Genomic DNA, 10,497 nt, shown 5'->3' on the forward strand with positions numbered 1-10,497 from the left:
TTGTGGGTCCTTCTAGTTGTGGCATGTGGGATGCTCCCTCAGCATGGCTTGATGAGTGGTGCCATGTCCGCCCCCAAGATCCAAACTGGTGAAACCCTGGGCCACTGAAGCACAAACTTAACCCCTCGACAACAAGGCCAGCCCCTAAATGATCAACAATATTAATCAACAACAAGATCCTCAGAACCTACCACCATGTAACTAAAAGTATATATCCTTTGACCAACCTCTCCCCATTTCCCCCACCCCCAGCCCCTGGCAGCCACCATTCTGCTCTCTGTTTCTATGAGTTTGACTTGTTTATATTCCACATATAAGTGAGATCATACAGTATTTGTCTTTCTCTGTCAGGTTTATTTCACTTAGCATAATGTCCTCCAGGATCATTCATGTTGTTACAAATGGCAGGATTTCCTTCTTTGTGACTGAGTAATGTTCCATTGCATATGTATGCTACATTTTCTTTATCCATTTGTTCATCAACGGACACTTAGGTTGTTTCCGTATCTTGGCTATTGTGAATAATGCTCTAATGAACTTGGGAGTGCAGATATCTCTTCGAGTTACTCATTCCATTTCCTTTGTATATATACCTAGAAGTGGGATTACTGGATCACATGGTAATTCTATTTTTAATTTTTTGAGGACTCTCCATACTGTTTTCCATAATGGTTGTACCAATTTTCGTTCCCACCAGGAGCGCTTGAGGGTTCCCTTTTCTTCACACCCTCCTTTTGATAATAGCCATGCTAACATGTGTGAAGGGATATGTCATTGTGGTATTGATTTGCATTTCCCTAGTGATGTTGATCTTTTTATGTACCTGTTGGCTATCTGTATGTCCTCTTTGGAAAAATGTCTATTCAGATCCTCTGCTCATTTTTTAAGTGAGTTTTTTTTTTTTTTGCTATTAAGTTGCATGAATTTCTTATATATTTTGGATATTAACAGCTTATCGGATTTGTGATTTGCAAAACTTTCTCTCATTCCATACGTTGCTTTTTCATTTTGTTTATTGTTTCCTTTGCTGTACAGAAGCTTATTAGTTTGACATAGTCCCACTATATGTTGATTTTTGCTTTTGTTGCCTGTACTTTTGGTGTCCTATTTAAAAAGATCATTGTCAAGACCAATGTCAAGGAGCTTTTCCCTGTGTTTTCTTCTAGGAGTTTTAAGATTCCAGGTCTTACATTTAAGTCTTTAATCTATTTCAAGTTAATTTTTGTGTATGGTGTAAGATAAGGGTCAATTTTGTCCTTTTGCATGTGGCTGCCCAGTTTTCCCAACACCATTTGTTGAAAAGATTATCTGTTACCCATGTGTGTTCTTGGGACCCTTGTCAAAGATTACTTGACGGTATGTGCATGGGTTTATTTCTGGGCTCTCTATTCTGTTCCATTGATCTATGTGTCTGTTTCTATGCCAGTTCTATACTGTTTTGAACACCATAGCTTGTAATATAGTTTGAAATCAGGGAGCATGATGCCTCCAGCTTTGTTCTTTCTCAGGATTCCTTTGACTATTCAGGGTCCTTTGTGGTTCCACATAAATTTTATGACTTTTTTTCTATTTCTGTGAAAAAGGCCATTGGAATTTTGATAGGTGTTTCATTGAATCTGCAGGTTGCTTTGGGTAGTATGGACACTTTAACAATATTAATTTTTCCAGTTCGTGAACATAGGGTATCTTTCCATTTATTTGTGTCTTCAATTTCTTTTATCAATGTGTTATAGCTTTCAGTGTACAGGTCTTTCACGTCTTTGGTTAAATTTATTCCTAAGTATTTTATTCTTTTTGATGCCATTGTAATGGAGATTGTTTTCTTAATTTCTTTTTCAGATAGTTTGTTGATGGAGTACAGAAATGCAATTGATTTTTGTGCATTGATTCTGTATCCTACAACGTTGCTGAATTCATTTATTAGTTCTAACGGTTTTTGATGGAGTCTGTAGGGCTTTCTGTATACAACAGCATGCCATCTGCAAACAGAGATAATTTTCTTCTTCCTTTTCTATTTGGATGCTTTTTATTTCTTTTCATTGCCTGATAGCACTGCCAGTGCTATGTCGAATAGAAGTGGCAAGAGTGGGCAACTTTGTCTTGTTTCTGATCTTGAAGGAAAATCTTTCAGCTTTTCACTGTTGAGTATGATGTTAACTGTGGGATTATCATATATGGCCTTTATTATGTTGATACCTGTTCCTTCTATACCTAACTTGTTGAGAGTTGTATCATGAAATGATGTTGAATTTTGTCAGATGCTTTTTCTGCGTCTATTGAGATCTCAGACCGATGTTTCCTTTTGGATGCTTCCCATGCACCAGGCACTGATCTAGGCACTGGGAGGACCTGGTTTGAAATCCTAGCTCTATTTACTCGCTATGTGGCCTTGGATAAGTTTCTCAACCTCTCTGATGTGCAGTTTCCTAGTATGTAAAATGTATCTACCTCATAGGATTATTATAAAAAGTCTGAGTTAGTAAATGCATAGTGCTTCTCACAGGGCCTCGCACAGTTAGCACCTGTGAAGATTAGCTTTTATCATTAATTAATACAGAGATGGATAAAGTAGAAAGTGAAAATCCACACCCCAGCCTACTCTGCAGACACAACCATGTGAACAGTTTGGTTTATATTTGTCCATCTTTTCATATGCATATACAAATTTTATATCCATATGTATGCATATAACTATTTTATATAAGTGGGACCATTCTGCTCTTCAACTTGCTTTTTTTTTAAGATTTTATTTTTCCTTTTTCTCCCCAAAGCCCCCCGGTACACAGCTGCATATTCTAGTTGTGAGTCCCTCTAGTTGCGGCATGTAGGATGCCACATCATCGTGACCTTACAAGGGAGCCATGTCCGCACCCAGGATCTGAACTGCCGAAACCCTGAGCCGCCGTAGCAGAGCGGGTGAACTTAACCACTCAGCCACGGGGCTGGCCCCATCAACTTGCTTTTTCACTTAACTATATTTATTTTATACTCAGAAAGAAATGGATATCCACTATATATTCTACAGAAATAAATAGACTATCTATAAATTAAGCAGCTCCCCATCCACGCTCATAATCAAATATGGATAGGGAAATGACTTCCAGGCCACCTGGAAGACTGAGCTAGATAGTTTCTGGTTACAGAGGTAAATGTGTAATAGAGAATATGGTCCATTGTTAAGCTGGTAAATCTGTTTTTTCACTGACATTAATTGAGGTCAGCTTTTCTTCTTTAAAAGTAATCTAAGAGAATTTGATCTATGATATGTTAAAGCTGAGACTAATGCCAGATCCATCCAAACCAAAATATGTCCATAGTGGGCCTGGCTCGGTGGCATAGTGGGTAAGTGTGGACCTACACACAGCTCATTAAGCCCTGCTGTGGCAGTGTGCCACATACAAAATAGAGGAAGATTGGGACAGATGTTAGCTCAGTGACAATCTTCCTCACCAAAAAACAACAACAAAAACAAAATACGTCCATAGAAGCAGAGAACAGTCCTCAGGACTAGAATCCTGGGTAGGATCTGTGGGGAGTGCCAGTGAATAGCACGATGTGATCAGAAGATTACAGACAGTTTATTCTTAGAAAGACAGTGTTTTTAATCAGATTGCTAAAACACTGAACACACAATTGGGAAGGACCAGCATGTCTGAGTACTCATGCTGGCGTGGATAGAGAGCAACAGTCCAGCTGGTGTGCAGAAGGATCACAGGTGTATTCAGAACTAAGAAAAATTTATAGTGCCTTAGAAATGTCTAATAAGTTGTCCCTTCCTTCCAGTTTCTCTTATTTCATGTTGAAGGTGGAAAGTTAGGTTCTTGAAGGTGCTAGGAGGGAGACATGCCCAGATGACTTCAGTAGAAGACACAGATGCCAGCTCCTCAGCCACTCGGCCAATCCTGCCATGAAGGCACCCTCTGTTGAACCAGCGCAGGGGCTCAGTTTGCTGTGAGAGATCTACTCCCTGACAGAGAAGAGGGTGCTGAGTCCAGTCGCACACTGACTTGATGGGATTTGATTCCCAGCCTCCCTAGAACCTCTTGGCCTCCCCCAGGTCTGACCCACACGTCTGCCTTTGGCTCTGGTCTAGTCAGTCCTGGTCACGGTTGCGAGGTAGGTTCTTGACATGCATGGCACAAAGCATGTCAACTTTTAAAGATTTTTAAATTTTTTCCTTTTTCTCCCCAAAGCCCCCCGGTACATAGTTGTATATTCTTCGCTGTGGGTCCTTCTAGTTGTGGCATGTGGGACACTGCCTCAGCGTGGTGTGATGAGCAGTGCCATGTCCGCACCCAGGATTCGAACCAATGAAACAATGGGCTGCCTGCAGCGGAGCGCGGGAACTTAACCACTCGGCCACGGGGCCAGCCCCACAAAGCATGTCAACTTTACAGGAAGGGCAAAAACAGATTTTAGAAGTATGTAGCAGGCCCTTATTAGGAATTCACGGGCCACCTCCTTTGTCCTCTACCCTTTGCCTGCTATGAACACTTCCAGGAATTTATCCTAAGCACACATAAATAATTATAACAATCAACAAATAGAAAACTAACTGTCAAGCAATAATGGATTGATTAATAAGTTCTGGTAGATAACATCGTGGCACACCAATAGCTATTAAGAATAATGATGCTATTTTTGAGAGACGGACGGTTGATGAATGGTTACCATATGCCAAGCACATGCTGGATGGTAGAGCATATCACCACCTCTATACAGCTGATTAAAATCCTGACTGGGGGAAAGTAATATTTATTGACAGAAAAATTTTTACAATACACTATTCAGTAAACAGGAAGTGATGAAACAGTGTAATAATATGTATAGAATTTTGGTGACTTCCTTTTCTTTTTTGTTCTTACGTATTTCCTAATTTTTCCCTCAATGAATTTGTGTTATTTATGTAACTGAAGTATAACACCAGGGGAAAAAATTTTTTAATTAAAAATTTTATATATTTTTCATTTCTTGAGATAATTCAAAAATACATCTTCATTCCTTTATTTAGTCTTTCCTTCTTACTCTTTATCAAATTTTTTGGCTTTTTTTCCCCTTAATCTAGAGACATGGCAAATAGTTGGTTTCCTTAGTAATAGCAACTAAAGCTCCCAAACATTCTTTTCTTTTTGTTTTTTCCATTACTTTCTTTTAAAACTGTTTGGATTTCCTGAGCAATAGATATGCATACTAATTATTGGTCCAATTTTATTCTAGGGGTTTGAAAATGATGACTGCGAAAATGGCCCGATTCAAAGTTTAAACCAACAATTTTAACAGCTTAAATCAACAATTTTAAGTGGGTCACCAGTTCCTCCTAGAATTTTCAGACACTTTAACACTGCAATTTAAGTCCAAGGGCCGATGTCTTATTGCACAGATGTCAACAAGGGTTCTCATATTAAACATGAAGATTGTATTGGAAGGATTCTTCAACTTTCTATTCATATTTTTTAAATTAAAGTAACGCACGTTTGTTAAAAAATGCAAACAGGACAGAAAGACAAAGTAAAAAAGTCTCTGTCTTTACTTCAGTTCTTCACCAGAGAGATGAATGTGATCAATTTCCCGTGTATTATTCTAAAATGTGTTTAATGTATATAATGGCACATATATGATACATGCTTTTTAAAAGGAGATATATCCTCTTTAATATGTTTACCGGAGGGGCTCATGCTGTATCACTGACTTGTAACCTCTTTTCTCCCTTCCAATTGTTAACTGCTGCAGAGTATTCAATTGTATAAATGTACCACAATATAAACAACTAGTCTCTTTTTGATGATTTAGGGTTTTTCTTTTAGAAACAATCCTGGAATGAGCAAACCAATGACACAAAAGAACATCTGAATGTTTGATTCTGTTTATGTAAAGCACAAAATTGGGTGAAACTGAACTATGCTGTTGAGAGTCCTCCCTAGGTGGAGGGGATGGGAGGGAATGGAAGAGGTTCCCAGGGTGCTTATGATAATCTGTTTCTTGAGTTTGGTGCTGGTTACACACGTGTGTTCCTTCTGGAAAATTTCCTCAACCTTTAAACTCTAAAGTACAGTTTTCAGTACGCATGTTGTACTTCCATAAGAAGTTGGAAAGATGGTTGTTAGTGCAATTGCTATTGGTAGGAATGAACACTGTTGCTTTATGCAACATGAAGTGATAAGTTATGTTACTTTTATGGAGTTTTAGCTCTCGTGCTTTTGCATATTTCAATGGATAAATATATAAGAGTTGCAAATATATGACTGACACATTATAACCTTACACTCTTCTCCAGAGTACAGCTCTAGCATCACAGTTTCAACAGCACAGCAATTTGGGGGAAACCCAAGTCCCGGTATTCAGCCTCTTGCTATTATTTCATTATGGTTCTCATTTGTCCAACAATCTGTAGGACATTTCCACTTAGAACTCCACCCCAAAATTAACATAGATTAAAAATTTACAATCACACTCCCACCCCATCGGCCTACCTTCTGAAAATCAACACTCATCTTAACCTTTTTTTTAAATCAACTGCTGTTCTCTGCCATCTAGCCCAAAATCTTAGAGATAGCTTTGGCTCTTCCATTTCCATTGACATTTATATCTGATCAATCACTGAGGATTGTCAGCTCTTCCTCTGACCCAGGCCTGGCATTCATAACATCCTTTTCATTTTCACTGGACTCCATTTCTCTATGACTGAAATATTCTAGTGGTTTTCTAATCTTATTTCACTGATACCTGTTTCTTCTTCACTTTGAATAGTTGACACATTGATGTTGGTTTTATTAGACTGATATTTCATGGTAACTTTCCCTTGGTTAAAGTCTTCAACGGCCTATAGGGCAAGCCTTGGGTCTGACATTTGAAAATGTCTGTAGATGGGTCCTTATCAACCTATCCCATTTTTCATCTTTTCTACTTCCTTTTTACCAATCTTCTTCAGCTGCTGAGTTTCTTGGCTGTGCTTCAAACACACCAGGCAAGTTCCTCCTTCAGTATTTTTACATGTGCCGTTCACTCAATGCTACTTCTATAAGAGAATTAGTGGGGTACATGCTCAGCTCACAACCTTTGCCCTCTTTAAGAAATTACTCCCCAAACTGTAGCCCTAGTGTGAGTATTCAATCTACTCCTCTTGCCACAAGTGATTGATCCAAGTATGCACCTGAGTCAAGCCTGGTCCATCAGATTCTGTCTCCTGGGAATTGGGAATTTTGAACTGAGAGTTCATGAGCCTGGAGAGCATTGTTGCTGAACCAACTGAACAGTTACTTGAGTAGCCTCTCTAAAAAGTCCTGTTGTCGGGAGGTCCAGAGCTGTCCAGGCTCCTGCACTTCCTAAGGCTTTATTATACATCTATTTCTTCCTCGGATTTCATGAGTCTCCTTTGTATTCTTACAATGATTTTTTCCTTTGCTTAATCTAATGCAGTTATTTCCTGCAACCAAAATAGTACTATTTCTTCCTCATTTGCTCTCGCACACTTATTCTGTAAATACGTTGCTGGGTCCCATATTGACCTATTCTTACTCTGATTGACAGGTGAAGAGAAGTGAATCAACAATCACTGAGTGTTTACTTCACAAGCCAGGCAAGTCACAGCACAGCACAGCACAGCACAAAAGTTCTGGAGTTATTCTTGCATCCTGTGCGTGGCCCAGTAGCATGAGGACTATTGCCCCAAGTATGCAGGAACAAGGGATACCTACGCACCTGGAGGGAATTCATGACTTGGGACTAATTAAGACAGTGGCCTTCTCAGATATATGACTGGAGATAAATGGGTCCCCAGAACCTGGTATTGCATAAGCCTGCAGAATTCTGACTCAACTCTAAGAGAAAGGGAGAGAACCCTAAATTGACTGAGATTAAGAACCTTGGTGGGATGTGGGGCTTGAAACAGAGATTAAGTTGAATTATAGAAAAATAAGGCTATATTTCTTGCACACCTTAGTCTGTGAGTTGAGATTTATATTGCTGCAGAAATAATGTATTTTGTTACTTTAGGTAAAGTGCTATAAGATGTACATTATTTGACCATACCTATTTGGTTCAAAATCGAATTTATCAATTGCATAATGAATTCACTAGTTAACCCACAAGATAGTTGGGTAAGATAATATTTTTAAACATCCATCCTCTTTTTGTACTTATCACTTTATATTAAAATAAGGATTAGGCAGATATGTGTTTGAATGGTTACTTTGTAATTAATTACACAAAATGTTCTTCAAGTATAGAAAAAAACACTCCTTAAATCTTGACAATTTTTATTTAGTCACACCACTAGAGACTGATGGAAATACAAATCCAGACCTATTCCAGTCAAAAGATAACACAGCAAGCTTATCGAATGGATTCAAGACGTAGCTTTTATTTTCCTGGCATCAGCTACACCTTTGGTAGCCATATAAGTGTTGTGATATTCTCAGTCATTCTTTCAGTAACTGGGAGTCAGTATAAGCTATTTCCATAAATACTACCATGAATTCCAGTTGCACTGTGCTTCCTCCAAGTCAGTGCTGTCCAACTGAAATATAATGAGCCACATAAGTAATTTTTAATTTTCTAGTAGCCACATCAAAAAAGTAAAAAGGGGCTGGCCCAGTGGTATAGCAGTTAAGTTTGTGTGCTTCGCTTCGGCAGCCCGGGGTTCGCCAGTTCAGATCCGGGTGCAGACCCATGCACCACTCAAGCCATGCTGTGGCAGGCGTCTCACACATAAAAGAGGAAATGGGCACAGACGTTAGCTCAGGGCCAGTATTCCTCAAAAAGAAAAGAAAAAAAAGAAAAAAGTAAAAAGAAATAAGTGAAACTAATTTTAGTAAATTTTATTTAACCCAATAAATAAAAAATACAGACATACTTTGTTTTATTGTGCTTAGCTTTATTGTGTTCGCAGATACTTTTTTTTTTACAAGGCCCTCCACCAACAAAAAGATTATGACTCCCTGAAGGTTCAGATGATTGTTAGCACTTTTTAGCAATAAAATATTTTTAAATTAAGGTATGAATATTGTTGTTTTAGACATGCTATTGTACATTTAATAGACTACAGTAGAGCATAAACATAACTTTTATATACACTGGGAAAACAAAAAATTCGTGTAACTTACTTATTGCAACATTCACTTTATTGCAATGGTCTGGAACCGAACTCACACTATCTCCGAGGTGGGCCTGTATTACCATTTCAATATGTATTCAATACGAGAAGATTACTAAAGACATAATTGTTTCACCAAGTCTTCAAAACGTTGATATATATTCTACACTTACAGCATATCTCAACTCAAACAAGCCACACGTGTACTGGATGGTGCAGAGCCAAGTAATTACAAATTACATTGTTAAAGAGAAAATCTATATAATCTTTGGGACGTCATCATTCTAAAGAGGTATCCATACTTGCTTCTATATCAACCCCTACAGATAATTCCAAGAATGAAACTCATACAGAAATCTGATTATAATATTGTTTATATTATTATAATACTGCCAGTACATGCTTGGCTTACTTCTACGCACATGAAAGGACTGGCTTTGTTTCTTTAAACACATCTTATCTCTTCCTATGAGGACAGTAGAATTCCTTTCTTATATAAACATATATATGCTGAAATCATACTTGTCAGATTCCAGATTTTGTTCACTTCAAAACAACTGAAATTATATTTTTAACAGACTTTTATCAAGTAAGGAGCATTCACCGAAGACTGAGCCTGCTTCCTGCATCTTCAACATTCTATGTTATCAAAGTTTGAGATCTTTGCCAATTTAATAAATGAAAAATAGTATCTTCGTGCAGTTTTGACTTGTTTCTCCTACTGTGAATGCAGTTTGAGAATATTCTCGCATGTCTGAGAGTCATTTGCAGTTCATTTTCTGTAAACTGTTTGTAGTACATATTCTTTTATTTTGATATTTGCCAAATTTCCTTTCAATAAAGTTGTATCCATTCACAAAGCAGTATATCATGTAAGCCCTTCATCCCATGCCTGAACACACTCCATAATATCAATCTTTTCTATATTTGTCAATCTAATGAACCAAAAAAAGGGAAGGGTGCTTCATTTTATTATTTCCATTTCCTTGATTATTAGTGAGTACGTGCCTGTTCCTCGTGTTTATTGGCCATCTGTACCTCCTAATCCTTGCCCATTTTTCTATTAAGTTGCTTAACCTTTCCTCATTGATTTGTAGAATTAAAAACAACACACATCACTTTTCTTAAGAATAAGCCCTGTTTACTCAAGAGAGAGCAAATCTAAAACCTTTCAGTAGACACTTGGAATATAGTTATGATTATAGCTGTCAACTATTGCTACTACTGCCCTATAATAGGAGTTGAAAAATGGCAGGGAGGCAGACATTGAGAGACTCCTGTTATAATTCTCGTCCCTGAAGTCCCTCTGGTCTATATTAGGGATCATGCCCCTAGGTTTGGCTCACCTCAGACCTGGACTACTTGTGATAATTACAGGAAGGTTAGTTGTTTTGTTTTGTTTCCTT

This window comes from Equus przewalskii, chromosome 2 (assembly GCF_037783145.1).
Source record: "Equus przewalskii isolate Varuska chromosome 2, EquPr2, whole genome shotgun sequence".
NCBI lineage: Eukaryota > Metazoa > Chordata > Mammalia > Perissodactyla > Equidae > Equus > Equus przewalskii.